Source organism: Triturus cristatus, chromosome 9 (genome assembly GCF_964204655.1).
Source record: "Triturus cristatus chromosome 9, aTriCri1.1, whole genome shotgun sequence".
NCBI lineage: Eukaryota > Metazoa > Chordata > Amphibia > Caudata > Salamandridae > Triturus > Triturus cristatus.
Window position 1 is genome coordinate 521,696,196 of NC_140592.1, and position 21,888 is coordinate 521,718,083.

The 21,888-nt window shown below is 47.4% G+C and overlaps 1 protein-coding gene across 1 annotated transcript in view; it reads left to right on the forward strand.

The window, feature by feature from the left end:
- Positions 1-21,888, forward strand: part of TOP6BL (TOP6B like initiator of meiotic double strand breaks) — a 2,412,394-nt gene that overhangs the window by 2,013,626 nt on the left and 376,880 nt on the right. The gene's annotated exons all lie outside the window — the stretch shown is intronic.

A 21,888-nucleotide genomic window follows, 5' to 3' on the forward strand; every position in this document is an offset into this window, starting at 1 on the left:
CTAGGTTTGTATGCCATCTTGAGTCAATCAAGATCTTAAATCGGGTTGAGGGGCAAGTAACGATTTATTGTCTCAATATTTAAACCATTTTCTGTATCCCTACCCACAACAGCCTCACCAACAGTATTACAATGTGTCTGAAATTTCGGCTTATAAAAGTCCCAGCAAAGAGCCTGAATACAATCTCTCTGATGTAACAAATAACTAGCCTTATGTAACAGAAAGGCAACCACCTTAGGGTTTTCGAGGTTTACTACTACAAAATCCCCTTTCCCAATTTCTGGGTCATAGTCGACCCATTTAACTTCCCTAACTAATAGGATTTCATAAAACAAATCATTCAAACACTCAGATTTCTTTTTCAACCAGAGGACCACTTTTGCTTTTAAGTCACACTCTTGTTCAGACTTGCCCACAGTCAAGAACTGGACATTTAATAAAACCAACCCAACACATGAGGAGTACAAGCTGAAGGTAGATGAAGATGGACTGCATTATCTACACTACTTGAACACACCTTATTTGTAATACAACGAGGAGACTTAAGCAAAGCACCTGCTTTGGACCTATTTAAACGGTATTCGGACAAAAGATCGAGGTTAAAATATCGAGACACACATTTCGAGTTTTTAATATCGGTATACACAAATATTGTGATGCTGTAATATCATTGACAAAAATATCAATTTTCTAAGGTAAGTAATATCGATGTAAAAAATATAGTTTTCAAAAATATAGTTGTAAAAAATATTTTTTAATTATCTTTGTGTGAATGAATGAATGACAGTATTTATAAAGCGTAACGTTCACTCCAAGGAGCATCTTGGCGCTTGTGGAAAGAACATCTCAGGATCTGTAGTGGGGAAAAACTAAGTTAAGGCAACAGAAGCAAAAAATAGATTTAGATGAGAGATAGCACAATGTGGGCTGGTGTGGCAAAAATCCAGGTTTTTAGATGCTTCTTAAAAGTGGGTTCCGTTTGTGTGTGTATTAGCTGAGTAGGCAGGGAATTCCATGCTTTGCTTCCTAGGACAGCCATTGCCTTGCCCCTTCTAGATTTCAGTTTGAAAGTGGGGGCTGTTAGGAGGTTCTCTGAGGATGACTGCAGGATGCGATGGGTGGTATACGGTCTGATTCTGGATCTTAGGTATCCTGGTCCTGTTGCCCTTGTGGCTTTGTAAATGATGGTCAGGATTTTAAAGAGAATCCCCTTATGGACAGGCAGCCAGTGAAGAGTTCTAAGTTCTGCTACTGAGGAGGAGCCTTTTGTCCATTTGAGTACCAGCCTCGCTGCAGCATTTTGAAAAACCTGCAACCTTTGAGGACCGACTTTTTTGTTCCTGCGTACAGACTATTACAGCAGTCCAGACGTGATAACATTAGGGCTGCTGCAACTGTTTTCCTAGCAGGTACCGGGGGAGAAGGTCAAAATACTTTCTGAGAGTTTTTATCATTTGGAAACAAGTGCCAGCCACAGCAAGGGCTTGCTTATGAAAAGATAGTGTATGATCAAATTTCATCCCAAATTTCTCACCGTATCCACTGTTTTAGGAGGTGGCGACTAATTTGAGGGCCACCACGGGTTGGGCATAAATAGGTTGGATTTCCCAAACAGCATTATTTCTGTTTTTGAGCTGTTGCATTTGAGATGATTCAGTTTCATCCAATCCATCTCTGCCGTTAGGCAATGGTGAAACTTCTCTTCAGCTACTGTAGAGTTTTTATCGAGAGTGAGAATCAACTGTGTGTCGTCTGCATATGCTATGGATTTCATTATCAAATGTGGCCATCAAGGTGAGGAGTTCTGTCATATAAAGATTAAAAAGAGTTGGGTTCAGGGATGAACCCTGGGGGACCCCTGATGACAACCGTTTTTCTTTGGATTTGTAACTTCCCAGTGTTACTATCTGATGCCTGTTTTCCAAAAAGGATGCGATCTAGGCCAGTGCCCTGTTCGTGATTCCGCTATATGCAAGCCTGTCTCTCAAGATGTCATGAGAGACAGTCTCGAACGCAGCTGATAGATCCAACAGAACCAGTACCGCGTCCTTACCCTGATCCAGGGCAAACTTTAGGGTCTCAGTGGTGTGGAATAGTACTGATTCTGTTGAATGGCCAGGTCTGAAAACCGATAGCTTAGGGTGTCGGATGTTGGCTTCTTGCAAGAAATCATTAAGTTGTGTATTAACTAATTTCTCAGCTATTTTACTCAGACATGACAATAGTGAAATAGGTCTAAGATTGGAAAGAGTGGTAGGGTCAGGGATTTTCTTTTTTTGAAGAGGCTTCACAGCAGCGATTTTCCAATTTTCAGGAACTCTCGCTAGCCTAAAGGTAGAATTGATTATCTGGTTGATGATGGGATTTATGATATCTACCAATGCATGTAGAATTTTTGGAGGGCATGGATCGAAGGGTGAACCTGACTTACAAGAAAGAATATCATGCCTGGATTGTTCCAAATTAATCTCCGTGAAACATGTGAGTTCGCTTTTTGTTGCTAAGGTTTGGGTTTCGTTGCGCAGGGGAGTTATGTCCGTGAAATCTTTCTTTAGGTGTATTTTAGTGTCTGTGTTAATTGTATATGATATAAATTGTTTGTATAATTGTTGTTAATGTTTTTTTTGTTTATAACTGTTTTATTATTTCCATATAACAGCGAACATATTTATGGTACATGCAGTGCTGTTGACAATCATACACACAGCTAACTTCCTGGCGAGTCCTATAAGTCCGCTGCTGGCTACACATGAGAGTATATGGGGCCATGGCCCAGCATTACTAGCGAAAAGCTACTTTAAAGGGCGTGGACCTTAAAGCGTTAAGATGTTCCACAGAGTAGTTATATTTAGGTGGCTCAACTAGGAAAAGCGGCTTTGCTACTAAAGCGTATTTCTGCCAGTGTCTATCACACAAGAAAAACTTAGAAGAACCAGGGGAGAGAGGGAAGGGAGAGGCCCATAGAGGTCGTCACTTAAGGCTTAGCCTTGACCAGTCGTTGCATTGTTGCTGAGAGGAGTAAAGATAGTACCACGAGGGAGGGGGGATAGTAAGGTCCTCCTCCTATGTTAGTGTACATAGCTTTACTATGGGAGAGCAGCCCAACATGGTAGTAACACGTCTTCAAATAGGTGTAATGCGCGTAAGTAAGGGCGGTTGGAGCAACAGTGTTCTAGTTTAGACAGATGTAGTAGCAGGGGTTGCCATATGCATGTGAATTTAGTGCCAGTCTGTGTGATACGGCAAGTTAAAAAGCTCCATTGCCATGGTGTGCCATAGGCAAGTGAGCCACAGCTAAGCCGATGGGGTCAAATATTTCTTCCAATGCAGGGCAATCACCTGTTTGGCTGCCCCAAACATGTGTAAGATCACCCGCCACTCTGTGTGTGTCATAACTTTGAGAGTTTGAGGTCGAACCCCCAGAATCGTTACCTGCGGTGTGCTCAGGATAGGGAACCCCACGGTGTCTTTGATGTGAGTCAGCACCTCCTTTCAGAATAGGGTTAAGAGCAGGCAGGATCACCACATGTGGATGGAAGAACCCATGTCAGAGTTGCAATGCCAGCACAGGGGTGGGCAAGTAGGGAACATTTTTTGCAGCCGGACAGGAGTATACCAGTGGGTCATAACTTTATAGGCTGTCTCCTGTTGGGCAATACTTCTGTATGTCCTAAGGATGTCCTGCCATAACTGTTCCCATTGTTCTGGAGGGATGTCGTCTGGGATGTCAGAATACCATTGCTGTTGATGAGGGTGGAAGGATAGAGTTAGAGGTCTGGAGGACTTGGTATGTACATGAAATCAGTCCCCTCGAGCCATCAAAGGAACGCACTAGTGTCTCGAAGGGAGTAAGCGGGCAAGTTGCCCCTTGTGCATTAATGGGTGTATGTAACCAGTGCCGGAGCTGGTAATATTGCAATTGTGCTGTGATGGGAAGCCAAAAGTCTTGTACTCATTGTTCGAAGGACTTAAAGTTTTCCCCCTCGAAGAGCTCACTGATTGTGTGGTATTCCCCCTCTCCCCAGGCTAGAAAAGAGTGAGGTTGCAAAGCTGGAGGGAAGGTGGAATTCCGGGCCAGTGGGTGTTGGGAGAGGGAAAGGAAGTGAGACCCCTGCTGACAGCTAGTTTGTCCCATATCTCCAAGACAGTTCTTGTGGGGGTGGCGATGTAGGCACTACATGCCTGCAATCGCTTCGGTAAACAGGCCAGATCCCAGAGGGGCCTGCATGCCACCGCTCTATCCATATGAAACTAGTGTTTCTCCCTTTCGCGAACCACCCATTCTGAGATTTATCGCAGGTGCGCAGCCCAGTAATAAACAAGAAAGTAGAGAGAGGCGAGCCCCCCCGGATCTCTTGACAACATTAGCATCTTATTGGAAAATCGTGGTCTACCCTTACCCCAAATGAAGGCGTTAACTTCTGTCTGTGGGCTTGTAATGTCTGTTTGGGGTATAGGCATGGGTAGCATTTAAAAAAGATAAAGTACCTTAGGCAAATTTGACATTTATACTGCGTTGATTCGACCTAACCATGATATAGGTAGCGATTTCCAGCACCTTAGGTCCTCCCTAACAGAACGCTGGCATTCCGGCCACAAGGCCAGTGAGGAGGTCACATTAAGATCCAGGTACCAAAGCGAGTGAGCAGCCCATTGGAATGGGGTGAGAGAACGTAGCTCAAGGACCTCCTCTGGGAGAAGTGTTAGATTCAGCACCTGCGATTTAGCCTCATCAATCTTGAGGCCTGAAATGTGCTCAGACTTGCAGAGGAGTGAGATTAGTGCAGGGAGAGAGATCCTGGGGTTGGTCAAGGTGAGGAGTAGATCGTCTGCGAATAGTGCCACCTTATGTTCGTGAAAACCAAAATGGATGCCCTTGACCTTGGGGGACCGATGGATGGCTATCGCCAGGGGTTCTACTGCTAGGGCAAAAACTAAAGGGGATTACGGACATCCCTGATGGGTGCCCTTGCAAACTTGCACTAGAGGGGCCACAGCACGTTGACCCTAATTTGCACCAAAGTGGTAGCGTAAGATGCCATTATCTGGGATACCATGACTGGTCCAAGCCCAATCTTCTGTAGAACCGCCTCAGAAAGGAACACACCACCCTATTGAATGCTTTCTCAGCATCAAGAGAGAGACACGCTGGGATATTTCACAGCTAGACCTTCTCCGCCAGGTGGGCTATACAACAGATATTACCCGCACTTGGAGGTAGCGTATGAAGCCCACTTGACCTAGATCTATCAGGCTAGGGAGGTAGGGCTTCAATCGGTTTGCCAGGAGCTTGGTATATATTTTAGCATCTATGTTGAGGAAAGAGATTGGGCGATAGGACGTGCAAAACGTCGGGTCTTTCCCTGGCTTCAGTATAAGAACTGTCTCAGCCCTAGTCATCGTGGTAGTTAAGCTGGTACTATCAGAGAAAGAGTTAAACAGAGTGAAGAGGTAGTCTTGAAATTGGGGTAGAAACATGCGGTAAAAAGGTACAGTAAGTCCGTCGGGTCCCGGGGTCTTACCTATCGGAAGGCTTGTCAACGCCTGTTAGAGCTCGTCCAGTGTAAATGAGGCCTCTAAGCTTTGTGCATGAGAGTGGTCGAGATGTGGCCATGGGCAGGAGGCAAGGAAGGGGCCTGTCTCGTCCTGGGACATTTCACCTTGGCTATATAAGGCGGAAAACAATGTGTGGAATGCCCGCTGCTTGTCAATTTCAGAGGTGGCCCATAGGCCGTCTTTGTTTTTCACCTTGGAAATGTGGGCTCGGGAGATACGTGCCTGGAGTCGGCGAGCCAACATGGAGCCAACCTTATTTCCACTCACATAATATTTTTGTTTCGAGGTGAGCAGTGAATGCTTCGCCTTATTTACTCGCAATGTTTCATTTCTCTGCAGTCCTTTTAATTGACTGTGAATTTCAATTTGATTTTTCTTTTTTCAATTATTTTAGAAAGAGAAAACACTTCATCTTACAGACTTTCGCCTATCCTTTACATAAAACGCATAAATGTCTTATACACTTTTTTGTGCTGTTTCACATAGACTTATAACATAACATACATAAAAGACATGACTTTGGTGCTTTGAACAAAAACTTCTTACAATACAGTACAGTACAAGAATGTCCAGTTAATTTAACTGTTGGAACCCTAACTTGCTTGGTCCTCAAAATTAACAGTTTCTTGTGGTCCTTAGCAGGGTCAGAAAGGTTTTTCTAGATATTTTTAAGGGAGAGCAGTAAATCGATTATTGTTCCAGTCTCCTTATTGTTTTCCCGATGTGTTCTGAATCGCTGCTTGTTTATTGCCAACGCGTTTCGACCTTTAATATTTGGACCTGAATCTTTACAGTAAGGTCTTCCTCAGGGCTTGTCAAAGTTCTGGTGGGACATCTTTTGCCTGTAAGGATAACAACGTACCTAATTTTAGTGTACGCTCGTTTTTATTCTTCATAAGAGTGATAAAATGCAGTGAACTTACGTACCGCGTTTCTAATTGTTTTTCAAGACTGACAGCTTCTTTTTTCCTAAAAAGATAGATGTATTTATTAAGACGAGAGTTCCCTTATGTTATTGTGACATGTACACTCGTACTGAACTTTCTGGATTTGATTATTGGCTACCTACCCGCTCTGGTGGGTCGAGAAGGAAAGCTGTTCAATGTTTGCGTGTATTCGGCTCTGTTCGTTCATACAATGGCTTGTATCTCTGTGGATATAAACATTAAGCTCAATGAGTTTTAGGGAGTGAAAGTATTGTTCTTTTTTCCATTTTCTCAATGTTTTCAACCCCCGTGTTAGGACCGCCACCTTGCTGGTCTTGAAAGTACTTGTGTTCGAAAAATGGTGAATCGGCATCTTTCTTTTTTTGTTAGTTTGGATTTGTGCTGGGGGCAATCATTTCTTGCTCTTTCTAATGCACGCGAAGGTAAGTTTCCCTCTACTCATGTCACTGGTGTGTGTTATTAATCGGCAAGCATTATTTCATTTCAGTCCCTCATACCTTACTGGTTCTGAAGAAATTCACGGACTCTCTTCCTCTTGATTCTCGTTCCTTCTGCTTCCGCGGCGTTTGGAGGTTTCCTTCGTTTGTTCGTGAAGTTTGTTTGGTCCATTTGTGTTGCAGGTGGCGTGACTACGTCCTACGTCATTCCGTGAACGTTGCCATGGAGATGTTTCTTGTTTAAGAAGCTTTATTGAACGTACTCGAGCTGGTGGCTTCCATTAATGGTGTAACGTTCTGTTCCATTAATTCGCTGTGTTTTCATTTTGATGATCAATAAAGTGTTGTAATGGCTTATGTTTTTGTCACGATCCGCGCTCGGGTGGCGCTGAGTGACGCATCTCCTCTACCCCTGGACTACGGACGAGCGACTCGGCGACAGCAAGAACTACATCCCCCAGAACTCCCGGTAGTTCCCGTCCCACGTGACAGTTCACGCTGCCGGAAACGCTGAAAAGCGGCCAATCCCGGGGAAGCAGTGCCGAGGATTCTCTGAAGCCTTCGGTTCCAGAAGACCCGAGCGGATGGTTCTCCTCAGCGGCTTGAACTCCGGACCTCGAGAGACTCCGACCACGCCTCTACTGCTTCTTGTTCCTCGCTCGGCAGCCTGTGAGTATTGAGACAGGTACTGCCCGACTTTAGCCCTTTCGACTTAGACGCGACCTCGGACCATCGAGGGAAAGCGCTAAGAGACAGACAACGCCCACGGATTTCCGGGCATCTCCACCTGGGGTTTTCGCTCCTCTGCTCCCGGCTCCTCCTGGAGCATTGAGTTGCAGCGCAACGCCACAGGCAGCGCCCACGGATTTCCGGGCACCTCCACCTGGGGTTTCGCTCCTCTGCTCCCGGCTCCTCCTGGCGCATTGAGTAGCAGCGAAACACCGCAGGCAGCGCCCACGGATTTCCGGGCCACAGCTTTCCCATATATCGCGCTCCTCGGCTCGAGACCTTGCTGAGCCTAGAGTAGCAGCGCAGACACCCGACAAGACCAACCTCCACCTCCTCCGCGATTCTGATCGCCACAGCGAGGTTCTTACAGTTCCGTGACGTAACGGTGCTGGAGACCTTCGTGCGCTCAGAAAGGAGGAGAAGATACGTTGGTATCGCCGAGACCAGTCACCCTGCGACACCAGTTCCCGTAAGGGGACTCTCGAAAAGCGGACCCTTCTCGATCCCTCCACAGTTAGACGGAAAGAGACGACCGGTAAGAGAGCTACTCACAAGGGGAAGCCAGGGGAAGGGGTAAAGGGAGCCATCACTCATTGTGTGTTTGTCTACTTCACAGATCTCCCGCCCAGCCGTCCCTACCCGTCCTTCCCTCGCTCACCTACCCCTTTCGTCCGAGTGTATTACACATCCGCCGGACTAGGGGCAGATGGGAGGTGGACCCCTTTAAGCTTCAGCGTCATCCTGAGGAGCGGAACCAGTGGGATACCGACAGAATCATCGGCCCACGAATTATCTCCTCCCGATCACGCTGTCGTAGACCATGACCACCTTAGAGGATGTGGTAGCCGCTCTTGCCCTAGTGCAAGCAGAATTAGCTGCTTCTCGTTCAGACACAGCCGCTCTACATGCACGGATAGATCGGCTCCAAAGGAACCCCTTCGATGCAGGGACCCCGTTCCCGTCCACAACCCAACCTGTAGTGGTAGAAATGCCCACACACGTCCCGTTGGCCCCTCCTGAACGCTTTCATGGAGACATACAGAAGGTGCAAGTCTTCATGTCCCAAGTACTGTTGCATTTCCATTGTAAGCCAAAACTCTTCCTTACCAACCAAGCCCGGGTAGCCTTTCTGATTTCCTACTTGGCAGGGGATGCGGCTCAATGGGCGGTTCCCATAGTCCGTCGAGACGAAGCCCTGCTGTACGATTGGGATGCCTTCCGCATTGCCTTTGAAAGAACCTTTGACCGCAGAGCTGATACCTTCTCGGCTGACCGAGACCTGCTGAAACTACGGCAACACCCCAATGACTTCCTAGGCTACCTCAACAACTTTCGTCGGTTGGTGGCAGAAACCGACTGGCCAGAAACCAAACAGTCTGCCATTTTCTACGGAGGACTAACGGACGAATTAAAGGACGTCATCGCCCAAATTGACCCCAAACCTGTTCGGCGATGGTGGAATTGGCCGCCCGTTTGGAGCATCGGCTCAGAGAACGAAAAGGGGACCAGAAACGGAAAGATAAAACACCGTACTCCTATGACCATGCCCGAGCTTCGGAACAGGCGGCCTCCAAGTCTGAGCCCATGGACATCGGAACAGTGCGAGCCTCGCTAACCCTGAGCGAACGTGATCACCGCCGTAAACAAGGCCTGTGTTTGTACTGCGGGAAGAAGGGGCACTTCCTTCGAGAATGTCCGGTGAGACCCAAGACGAGCAGACCACGCCCCGGACAATCTGCTATGGCCACAGAAGAAGGAACCGCGGGAAACTACAGAGCTTGAAGGTACCGGAAGGGAAGCCTCCAAGCCACCACTCCATCCCTTCCATGGAATCCGACACCTCTCGAGAACCAGATCACTTCTTCATCTCCCTGGAAGCAGTGATAAACCAGCAAACACAAACCATAAGAGCCATGATACACTCCGGGGCTACCGGATGTTTCCTGGACAAGCAGGAAGCAGAAAGGCTAGGGATTCACTTAACGCCCAAGGAACAGCCCGAACTCGTTTTTGCGGTCGACGGGAAGGAACTGGAGTCGGGACCCATCCGATACGTCACCCCGTTTCTCTGGGTAACCATAGGAGGGGACCATGGCGAGTGGCTGCAGTTAAACATCATACAAGCTCCCCGTTGCAACCTAATCCTAGGTTTGCCGTGGTTACGAAAACATGAACCTACTATCGAATGGTCCACCAACACCATCTCGTTCCGCTCCGCCTCATGCCAACGACAGTGCATCAGCCCTAACCCACACCCGGACACGGGCCGAACCTCTGCTCAACACGTGGCAACTGCCGCAGAAAAGGACGTGGCGCTCCCTACCTGGTATTTACCCTATAAAGAGGTGTTCAACGTGCAGATGGCGGAAGAGCTACCCCCGCACCGAGAGTACGACTGCCGCATCGATCTAGTGCCAGGCGCGGTTGTTCCGTGTGGTAGGATATACGCTCTCACCGGGCCAGAAACACTCCATTTGAAGGAGTATCTAGACACCTACCTCCGGTTGGGGTTCATCCGTCCCTCCCGGTCGCCCGCAGCGTCCCCGCTCTTCTTCATCCCGAAGACCAGCGGTGAGCTGAGATGTTGCATTGACTACCGCGCCCTCAATGCGCTGACGATTAAGAACAGATACCCCCTACCACTGATTCCGGTTCTATTGGAGCAAGTCCGCGAAGCGCACATCTACACCAAGCTGGACCTCCGAGGGGCGTATCATTTGGTGAGAATGAGAGAAGGCGATGAGTGGAAAACCGCCTTCAAAACACGGTTTGGACTCTTCGAATACTTAGTGATGCCCTTTGGACTGTGTAACGCCCCGGCAGCCTTCCAGTTTTTCCTCAATGAGGTACTACGAGAATTTCTGGATAGGTTCGTCGTGGTGTACATTGACGACATCCTGATATTTTCCACCACCCCGGAGGAGCACGTCGTTCATGTCAGGCTCGTGCTCCAAGCATTGAAAACCAACCGCCTCTTTTGCAAACTCACCAAATGTGAGTTCCATGTTACGACAGTGGAGTTCCTCGGAGTTCACCTAACCCCCACAGGACAGGTCATGTCCGTCCGAAAGGTGCAGGCGGTGGAACAATGGCCCCAGCCCCAGTCAGTCAAGGAAGTCCAAAGCTTCCTTGGCTTTGCGAATTTTTACCGCCGGTTCATTCACCACTTTTCTCACTTGGTATCACCTCTCACCAGACTAACGCGAAAGAACGTGTCGTTCCACTGGTCTCCCGACGCCCAACGCTCGTTCGAACAGCTCAAGACGGCCTTTACATCTGCGCCCATTCTGAGGCACGCCCGGCCCGAGCTCCCCTTCATAGTGGAGGCAGATGCGTCCGACGTCGCCGTGGGAGCTGTTCTATCCCAACGCCATCCAGACACCGGCCACCTCCACCCAGTGGCCTACATGTCCCGGAAATTGAACCCCGCCGAACACAATTATTCTGTGTCCGAAAAAGAACTTCTTGCGATCCGGGAGGCGTTTGTGGAATGGCGACACTGGCTCATGGGAGCTCAGCACCAAATCACTGTTTTCACCGACCACAGGAACCTCCAGTTCCTGCGATCAGCTCGACATCTCTCTCCTCGGCAACGCAGATGGATGTTGTTCTTCGCAGAATACCACTTTATAGTCACCTACCAGCCTGGCTCACAAAACCAAAAAGCCGATGCCCTCTCCCGGCAGGGTACGACCCACATGCCGGCAGTGGAACCAAAAAGGGCTATCCTGTCCCCTAGTCAAGTGGTAGGAGGGATGACAACAGACTCCTTTCTGAGGGCAGTGAAGCGCGGACTCACCACCTTCTCTTGGAAAGCTTGGTTAAAAGGACACAAGGAATGGAGCCTACGACATGGCGTCCCCATGTGTGGCTCCAGAATGCTAATCCCCACGCTTCCTCTACAGAAGCTCGTTTTCCATTGGTGCCATGAACTACCCTGTGCAGGGCATATGGGAGGTACGAAAACCCTGGAGAAGGTATTGAGACAGTTCTGGTGGCCGTCAGTGAGACCAGATGTTTTGCTATGGGTAAAACGCTGTGACGTCTGTTCCCAAATGAAATCAGACCATCGTAAACCACAAGGCCTCCTACGTCCACTTCCTACACCCCAGACACCATGGGAAAGAATCTCGGTGGATTTCATCGTTGGATTGCCCAAAGACCAGAACTGTACCGCTATCGTGGTGGTGATCGACTACCTTACCAAAATGGGACACTTTCTACCGTGTAAGCAGGTACCCACGGCAGGGGCACTGGCAAGGCTCCTGTTGGTGAACGTGGTGCGACTCCACGGCCTTCCTAGCGGCATTGTTTCAGACAGAGGGTCCCAGTTTACGGCGCGGTTTTGGAAGGTCTGGTGTGCCGAACTGGGCATTCAGTCATCCTTGTCCACCAGTTTCCATCCCCAGACCGACGGGCAGACCGAGAGACTTAACCAAACCCTGAAACAATTTCTCCGGTGTTATGTGGACAAGGCATCAAACGCCTGGGTGGACTGGTTGTGGGTTGCCGAGGTCGCCTACAACGACTCCGTCCATACATCCACACAACATACCCCTTTCTTTCTTTCCTCAGGGTACCATCCTCGATTCACCCCATTTCAACTCCCTCACACGAATCTCAGCGTTCCAGAGGTACAGGACAGGCTTTCAGTGATTCGCTTAATCCTCACCAAGGCCTGTGAGACCCTGCGACTGGCCAAGGCCCGATACAAACTTCATGCGGACAAACGTCGCAGACCCAATCCTGTGTACCATAAAGGGGATAGGGTATGGCTGTCCACAAAAAACATCAAATTCAAACGTCCCAGCGTCTTTAATCCGAAATTCATAGGTCCTTATCCCGTGGTGAAACACGTCAACCCGGTATCGGTGCAACTGAAGCTCCCGACCCATTTACGCATTCACCCAGTCTTCCATGTCTCCTTGCTTAAGCCCTCGTTCAGTCCCGTGCGTAAGGTTCCCGCTCCCGTATGGGTTCTCCATGAACGCGAGTACGTGGTGCAACGCGTGCTGGACTCCAAGACTGTTCGGGGTAGACTCTGGTATCTTCTGGCTTGGAAGGGGTATGGCCCGGAGGAGAACTCCTGGGAGCCCGCTTCCTCCATCCATGCTGCTCGCCTGGTGGCGGCTTTCCATCGCCGGTGTCCCGGTAAACCGGGACCAGTTCTCAGCGCCTCGTGAGGGGTGAGGGGGGATGTGCTGTCACGGTCCGCGCTCGGGTGGCGCTGAGTGACGCATCTCCTCTACCCCTGGACTACGGACGAGCGACTCGGCGACAGCAAGAACTACATCCCCCAGAACTCCCGGTAGTTCCCGTCCCACGTGACAGTTCACGCTGCCGGAAACGCTGAAAAGCGGCCAATCCCGGGGAAGCAGTGCCGATGATTCTCTGAAGCCTTCGGTTCCAGAAGACCCGAGCGGATGGTTCTCCTCAGCGGCTTGAACTCCGGACCTCGAGAGACTCCGACCACGCCTCTACTGCTTCTTGTTCCTCGCTCGGCAGCCTGTGAGTATTGAGACAGGTACTGCCCGACTTTAGCCCTTTCGACTTAGACGCGACCTCGGACCATCGAGGGAAAGCGCTAAGAGACAGACAACGCCCATGGATTTCCGGGCATCTCCACCTGGGGTTTTCGCTCCTCTGCTCCCGGCTCCTCCTGGAGCATTGAGTTGCAGCGCAACGCCACAGGCAGCGCCCACGGATTTCCGGGCACCTCCACCTGGGGTTTCGCTCCTCTGCTCCCGGCTCCTCCTGGCGCATTGAGTAGCAGCGAAACACCGCAGGCAGCACCCACGGATTTCCGGGCCACAGCTTTCCCATATATCGCGCTCCTCAGCTCGAGACCTTGCTGAGCCTAGAGTAGCAGCGCAGACACCCGACAAGACCAACCTCCACCTCCTCCGCGATTCTGATCGCCACAGCGAGGTTCTTACAGTTCCGTGACGTAACGGTGCTGGAGACCTTCGTGCGCTCGGAAAGGAGGAGAAGATACGTTGGTATCGCCGAGACCAGTCACCCTGCGACACCAGTTCCCGTAAGGGGACTCTCGAAAAGCGGACCCTTCTCGATCCCTCCACAGTTAGACGGAAAGAGATGACCGGTAAGAGAGCTACTCACAAGGGGAAGCCAGGGGAAGGGGTAAAGGGAGCCATCACTCATTGTGTGTTTGTCTACTTCACAGATCTCCCGCCCAGCCGTCCCTACCCGTCCTTCCCTCGCTCACCTACCCCTTTCGTCCGAGTGTATTACACATCCGCCGGACTAGGGGCAGATGGGAGGTGGACCCCTTTAAGCTTCAGCGTCATCCTGAGGAGCGGAACCAGTGGGATACCGACAGTTTTCCTCTGTTTGTAGTGCCAGTCTGACTTGTATTTTCAGTGTGATTCTTCATCTGTTTGCAGGGATTACTCAGTCTATTTGTGGTGGTTGTGACGTGACTACGTCTGCTCGACGTTCCGTGCACGTTACCTTGGAGATTATTTTTTGTTTGTGTATTTGTGGAAACAACGCACATGGCTTGCATTGGATAGTTACTCAGTCCGTTTATATTACATATGACGTGACTGCATATATATGGCGTTCCATGGTCGTTGCCTGGCGCTGATAGCTTGCGTTGAAATGTAACAGTTTATCTGCTGATTCACTGTGTTGACATGTCGGTGAACAATAACGTTTTTTAGGCTCATTTAAATTCCTTCTAATTCTAGAAGGAATGACAGTCTAACCTGTATTCTCAGTACTAAAAGATTAGGGGATTCATTTGGAACCCTTTGTTTATATGATATGTGATAATTCTGTCATTTCATTTAAACCGTTTTCAATTGTCCCCAGAAACATTATCGTTTTTGCTTCTATCATAGATAGAAGGGCGTTGATATTTTTTCCTCAGATGTGTCGTAATTCTGTCCATTTTAGTTCATTGGGGCCGTGTGAGACCATTGGTGCATTTGGAGTCTTGCACTTGATTCTAGAGCGGTGTTGGGAAATGCAGTTTTTTATGGGTTGAGTAGTTTTTCCAATGTATGCTTGTAGGCAGGGGCATAAGACACAGTATATAACATTGTGAGTGTTACAATTCGTAAATTTTTCGTGATTGATGAACTTGGTGCCGTATACAAATTTTGTTCCTTCGAGTGTGCTGTCACATGAAACTCAATTGCCGCATTTTCTGTGTCCTTTGATTGGTGGTAGTGACAGCATTGTTCTTAGGGTTGTTTCTGGTTTTTTCATAGTTGTGTTGGCACGTACAGTTTCTCTTTTATGCTGGTGTTTTTTTTTCAATGCAAATATTGGAGTTTGTGTAAATGCTGGAATGCCCTTGACTGTGTTCCAATTTTTTCTGATGATTTTTTTCATTTCATTGGTGCTTCCTGAAAAGGTTGTCACACAGACAAGGGGCATACTTTCCTTCTTGTTTTTTGGAATCAAAAGAGACTCTCGCGGAGTGTACCACGCTCTTTTCATCGCCTTTTTCAGAAGTTTTTTGGGATAATTCCTCATTACCAGTTTTTCCAGAAGTTCTGTTGCGTTTTCAAAGTAGTCTTCCTTTTTTGAGCAGTTTCGCCTTATCCTGAGGAACTGGCTGAACGGTAAATTTTCACGCAAATTTCGCTGGTGAAAACTTGAAAAATGCAAAAATGTATTTCTGTCAGTTTTTTTTGTGTAGAGTGTAGTATATAGACGGCCTTCTTCATGTTTAATCAAGAGGAAGTTCATTTCTGTTTTGTTGGAATTTACAGTAAACTGAATGTTTGGATTCCTGTTGTTTAGCCAGGCCACAAATGCTTCTAGTTGTTCTTCGTTGCCTCTCCAGAGAAGGAACACGTCGTCGATATATCGACGCCAAATTTTAATGTGTCCGTCATGTGGGTTGTTGTTGTATATCCACTTCTCTTCAAATAATGCCATAAACATTATGGCCATTTCTGGTGCGAAGGGACAACCCATCGCAGTACCCATGATTTGCAAAAATTGTATATCATTGAATGTAAAGAAATTGTATTTTAGGCATATTTCTGCTAGCTGTAGTAGGAAAAAAGTTGGTACATTATGTGGTCGAACGCGTTTGTCCCAAAAAACTTTTAGCGCTTCAAGGCCTGCTTCTTGAGGAATATTGGAGTAGAGACTCACAATGTCAAGGATGACTAATATTTCATTTTCTTCATCAAATGGATGGTCTTCCAGCATGGTAATCACTTGCATAGTGTCTTTTATGTAACTGGGTGTATCGCATACTAGCGGTTTCAAGAATGTATCTACGTATTTGGCAGGTCGTTCTAGTATGGAGTTGACTCCCGAAATTATTGGTCTTCCCGGCGGATTACTTGGATCTTTATGTATTTTTGGGAGGACGTAAATAATTGGTGTCCTTGGATTTTCATTGATTAGAAATTGTGACTCTTTTTTTGTTAACCAGCCTTCTTAATTTCCGATTTCTATGATGGTCAATAGTTTCGCTTTTATCTTTTTGTTCCAATCTTCATCAGTTTTCCGGTAATATTTTTTGTCAGATAATTGACGATGTACTTCCAACGCGTACTTCTCTCGGCCAAATCACTATGCCTCCACCCTTGTCGGCTGGCTTTATTATGAGGTTTTTGTTTTGTGATAGATGGTCTAAGGCCTGTTTTTATTCTTTCGTGAGGTTCCATTTAGTGAACACTTTCTTTTTTTCAAGGTTGTCCAGGTCTCTTAATACATTTTTTTCAAATGTCAGAAGTTCAACGGGCATGTTTGTGGCACTGGGGAAGAAAGTCGAGGGATTTTTTAAACCTGAAAAATGTTGTGATGTCATCTCCATGCTTTCTTGAAAGAATACTTTAAGTCGCATTTTGCGAAATAATTGTATTATTTCCAATTTGGTTTGGTTAAGGTCTGGTTTCACAGTTGGAATAAAGGATAGACCCTTCTGTAATACTTTGATTTTGTTTGTAGATAGCTCGTAGTTGGACAGGTTGTATATGCAATCTTTATCTTTTATTACCAGCGGTAAATGTTCCTCCTGGTGATAATTTCCCCTTGGTATTGGTTGGATTGGGGATTGTACCACCTGTTTGCTCGTGATCTGCCTCTGGGTTGGCTGTTTCCTCTGTCTAAAAAAGGAGCCGGCTGGTAGAATGGTCTTTGTTTTATTTAGAAATCTGTTTATTGAATTTTAAAGTTTGCAGCAAGAAGATTATACAATGCAGTGCAGAATGGCAAAGAGCATAATTACAGCTGATACATAGTAAGGACTCGTAGCATGCCACATATAAGCATAACACTTTACGCCAATTGAGGAGCAATCAGTATGGGCTAAAGTTGTGACCCGTGAGTCTGTAATGACCACTACCATCACGCGTGTTGTTGCAGCCACTGTGTCAGTTGAGAGTAGCACGTGTAGAATGGTCTTTGTTGATTGCTTCTATTGCTTGAGGAGGCTTTGTTCTCGCTTGAACTCTCCGAAGTGGATGAGGCGTCTGAAAATGTGAGGAACTGTCTCCTGCTTCTTCCTCCGTATGTTCTTAATGCTCCTGTGTTTTGCGGTTGTTTGTAATACTCCTTGTCTAAATATGGATAGGTCTTGTTTTGTGAAAAATTTGTTATATCTTTCTGGAGTTTTAATCTTTTTGCGTTTTCTGTGGTTTTTTTGAAGGTCGCATTTTCCTTTTCCAATTTTGTCAATAGAGCTTGGGCATTTTCTACCGCTGTATTGTTCAACAGGGCTTCCTCCAATTCCTTGATCAGTTCTAGCTCTTTAAGGCTCAAACGTTCAGCAGTCTTAATTGAATGGAACATCCAGTCTCTTGAACACTTGGTTCCTATATGACTGAAGCCTTCCAAGTATTCAGGTTGATCAACAAATATAACAGGGATGTTTTTTACTTGTAGACCCACTGGCATTGTGCCTGCCCTTAGGTGTTCTAATAGTACTTCTCTGTGTAGAGCTGTTCGTATTTGTTTTTTCTTTAACCTTGTTATTTTTTCCAAATCAGATGTGGATGGTCGTCTTAAGAGTTCTTCAATGTCCTCTTCTCTTATACTGAGAGTTTTGGGTTCTGTCATTTGTGTGTTGAATATGGTCTGTAGTAGATTGGTCTATCTCTTGTTTACCGGAAGTCACTTGGTTATTGGTACGTAAGTTTTTTTTTTTAAAAAGGAACTAGGGTTGAGCGGTGTTGTGTCCGGATGAAGGGAAGCTCAATGTGGATTTAAGACACCTAGGGTACTTATAACCGAGTGTCGTGAGCTATTGATTCTCTATGAGAAATTATTCTATCCGTTCCCTCGTATGCCTGGTGCCTAGTTTATAACAAGACATAAAAGTCAGGGGATTGATTTGTTAAGGATTTCAGAGGCCAGAATCAGTACATTGACCTAATGAACACAAGTATGCCTCTGGTGAGCGTCTTGGTCCGTTCTGCTAACCCTGTGCCTACCTCCTGTTCTCCTCTGGTTTGGCGTCCTTGCTGGTGCTCGACTCTCCCTCCCGCCGCAGCGCCAGTAACTTCCGCGGCCGCTGTGTGGAGGGAGGCAACTACAACTCCCAGGCTCCCCGGCTACCCTCCACAGGAAGCTGCTACAACACCTTTCGCGCCTGGAGGCGCTTTAAAAACGACTCCACTCCCCGCGTCGCGGGACCGCGCGCGGGCAGCGCCGGGCTAAGCCCGGGCAAAGGGCGGGTCGTCTGTGGCCATCCGGGGCTGGACAAGGCTGGGCTGGGCCATCCCCTTAACAGACCGATACAGTAAGACGCCGTGGCACTTTTTTGTTCATTGCTCTTGGTTCAGGTCAACATTCCAGTCTGTATTTTACCGTGTAAACTTGTGTATCGTGGCAAATGGCAGGGAAAGGGAAGCGAACAGCGTGGGCTGCATCAGTGACAGGTACTTTAGACCAATTCATTACCAGAGCTGTCTCGGTACTAGAACAAGAGATCGCTACTACCGAGCGGCGCCTCTCAACAGAACCAATGTATGCCAGACGTTCATCTATTGGCACACTGGCTCTGGTTAAATCTCCAAACACGATAGGGGGGCACGGCAGCGGTGATCCGCCCCAGCTTGGAGACATTGAGACAAACTCTAATATGTCACCAGTTAGTATGAGGTCTAAGGAGGACATTGGTGTTACTAAAGGTGCCCCTGCCGCGACAGTCGCGGGTTCATTAAATTCTAAAACTACCTTTCCCCAGACAAGGGCTGGTAATAAAACATCTAGACCTGTTAACTCTAAGAGGAAACGCGGGGGGGATGCTCACGGTGTTAGGCAGGCGAAAATGTCTAAAACAACAAAAAGCGCGGCTAAGTCCGACGCCCTACTTCCCGATGACTGCCTGATTATGGGCGAAGTTAGTAAAGGTATCCCTGCTCCGTCTCACAGTGGTGACATGATTCCTCAGATTGAGCAGGTGGTCCGATCATTAATACTCCCTCTCCTAGAAAGGGTAAAATTAGTCAGTGAAAAAATTGAACGTTTGGAGCAAACGATTCTTGACAATTTTTATTCATTAAAAAATGTTGTTAAATTGTCTACAAAAGATATCGTTAAACCCAATTGTTTACCCCCTGAAAAGCCTTCGACCTCTGTACCTGTCCCTATTGATAAACCTCCTGTGACAATAAACACCGGTCCAGGTTCTGGTTCTTTAAAGACCCAGGCGAACACTCACCAAACTTTCAGAAGGGTGGGAGGGGCAAGTAATGTATCCAGGGGTAATCCCACCAAGGAAGGCATGGGAGAATGAGAAGTCGTAAATCTAGATATTCCCGATAATCTCCCTAAACTCCCCCTTGCCCACATCCACCTTCCACCTGAATCCCTTCCATATGTAGTAGTATTAACTGGTGTTCCTGAATTATCAGGTAGTAAACTTGAATCCTTCCAAGAACTTAAAAACAAAGTGAGCCATTGGTTAGACAAGAACAGACCAATTCCCAGTAATATGAATGGCAGGATTTTATTTGTTAGAAGGGTCAGCTGGGTGGGCTCTAGACCTAAAGATGCTTTGGGTGATTCCATTATTGTAAATTTTTTGGACAGCTGTATACCGAGGTTCATTTGCGACCATGCATTTCTTGGGTCCCGAACGGGGATCGAGGTGCATGATTTACACCACTTTTATAACCTGTCCCCTAATTATGAGAGTATAACGAGACAGGACTGGGTGACGAGAGGATTGAATCCTGGGCCTATCATCCTACCCCCTGATTATGTTGATCATTATAATGGTCCGAGCAACCTAGACGCCCAGTACTGACCGGCGAAGAGAGAGTTGAAACCACTAATTCTAAAGGACGTCACGGTAGCTGAAAGTGAGCTCTTTGGTGGACTTGATGTTGCTTCCCTGGTTCCATTCGGGACGCCTACCCCGTATAGGGACTCAACACCGGGTTTGCATAGGGCGTACGAGAGGCCATGCGAGGAAAGTTCTATCGCTGCTCATCAAGGCACCCCGATAGGTCTAGGACCAGGTACGTTGATTTCTTGGAATCTAGCTGGTTTGAAGGCAAAGATGGACTCCCCTGAATGGGTTGAATTCACCAGTAATTATGATGTTTGCCTTTTCCAAGAAACTTGGTCTAGTGAGCCCCAGTTTCTGCTGGGATATTTGAATTTTCACGTCCCAGCTATTAAGGGTCCTAAAGGCCGCCCTATGGGTGGCCTAACCATCTGGGCCCGGCAGGATCTATTTCCCAAGGCTAGTGAGATACCCACGGGGTCTCCTGACATCCAATTAGTTAGGCTAACCCTGGGCTTTACGGGCGAACTAGATATTTATAATTTATACCTTAGAGGGACTAAGGGGAAAAGGTCGCGGGTTTTGGACATTTTGGTCAGCCTTATAGAAGCAAACTCGAGTGAGAGGAATGTGATCATTGCGGGTGACCTTAATGTTACGTTTGAACCCCTCTTAGATCCGGACTCCGAATGGGGCCTTGATCCTGAGGAGGACCGGCTGTGGGGAATACCTGGCCTGGCGCTTGCCCCAATTAAAAGATGGTCTGAGGTGGTAGTGTAGGTAAACGCCCTTTGTTATGAGAAAGGACTAAGGGCCTTGAACGGTAGGACACCAGGGGACAAGAAGGGTGCTAGTACTTTTGATAATGGCCGCTCTAAAAGCAGGATTGATTACGTACTCTGCTGTATGAGGCTATGGCAATCCATCAAAGACATGGTGGTTGAACCAAGAGCCGAGAGCGACCATAACCCTATTTGTGTAACACACCGGTGGTGGGGGGATATCCACACAGTAGTTGAGACATTGCAATTAGTGCCTCCTGAAAGCGTCCCCACCAATGATATGCGTAGACTTAAGTGGTCCCAGGTCAAGACCAATGCTAAGGTCATTGCTAACATTGACATTGAGCTTGCCCAAGCTACGCTGAAAATAGAGGGTGCGCCGGTTACCAAAGAGGGTAGAGTTCAAATTACTAGACTACATGAGTCCTTTTTTGAGGGATTACGTGGGTTTTTTCTGAAGCCAATGAGTAAGGGTAACAAGCCCCCACTCAAGCGGCTACGCTGGTATGACGGTGATTGCAGACGAGCCAGAGGTAATCTGGCTCAAGCCCTTTCTAGTGGACACAAGATTTGTATCCAAAAGGCCAGACAGCTTTATAAGAAATGTCTTGACCAGGCAAAAAAGAAATGGGATGATCTGTACTGGCAAGATTTGAAGGAAGCATGCTACGCCAGGGATTCTAGATTGTTCTGGAATGTTATCAAGTGGAACAGAGGTGGCTTGCCGGATAGACCGTCAAACCATGTCACGCAAGAGGAGTGGCTAAAGTATTTTAAACCTCAATATACATGTAATTTTTCATACAATCCCCTGGGGGTGATATCCCATGTTTTTTACTCGCAAGGTCCTTTTAGTCCCAAGGATGCCTTAACAGCTCTGGGATCGGTAGCTACAGGGCGTGCCCCAGGATTAGATGGGGTTCCATCTGACCTCTTTCTCCACAATAAAACCTGTTGGAGTAAGTATAGTGCATTGGTGGCTAACGCCGTGGCTGAAGGTGCCCCAGTGCCTAAATCATGGGGGGGGTACCGTTATAATCCCAATTTTCAAAAAGGGAGATAAGACACTCCCAGGTAACTACAGACCTATCAGCTTAATAGATACATTCCAGAAGATCATCGGGAGGATGGTCTTGAACTTGATACTGGACTGGATTGAAGACAATAGGATTTTGTCCCGTAAATTTACCAGTACAGTGGACCAGGTTTTTCGT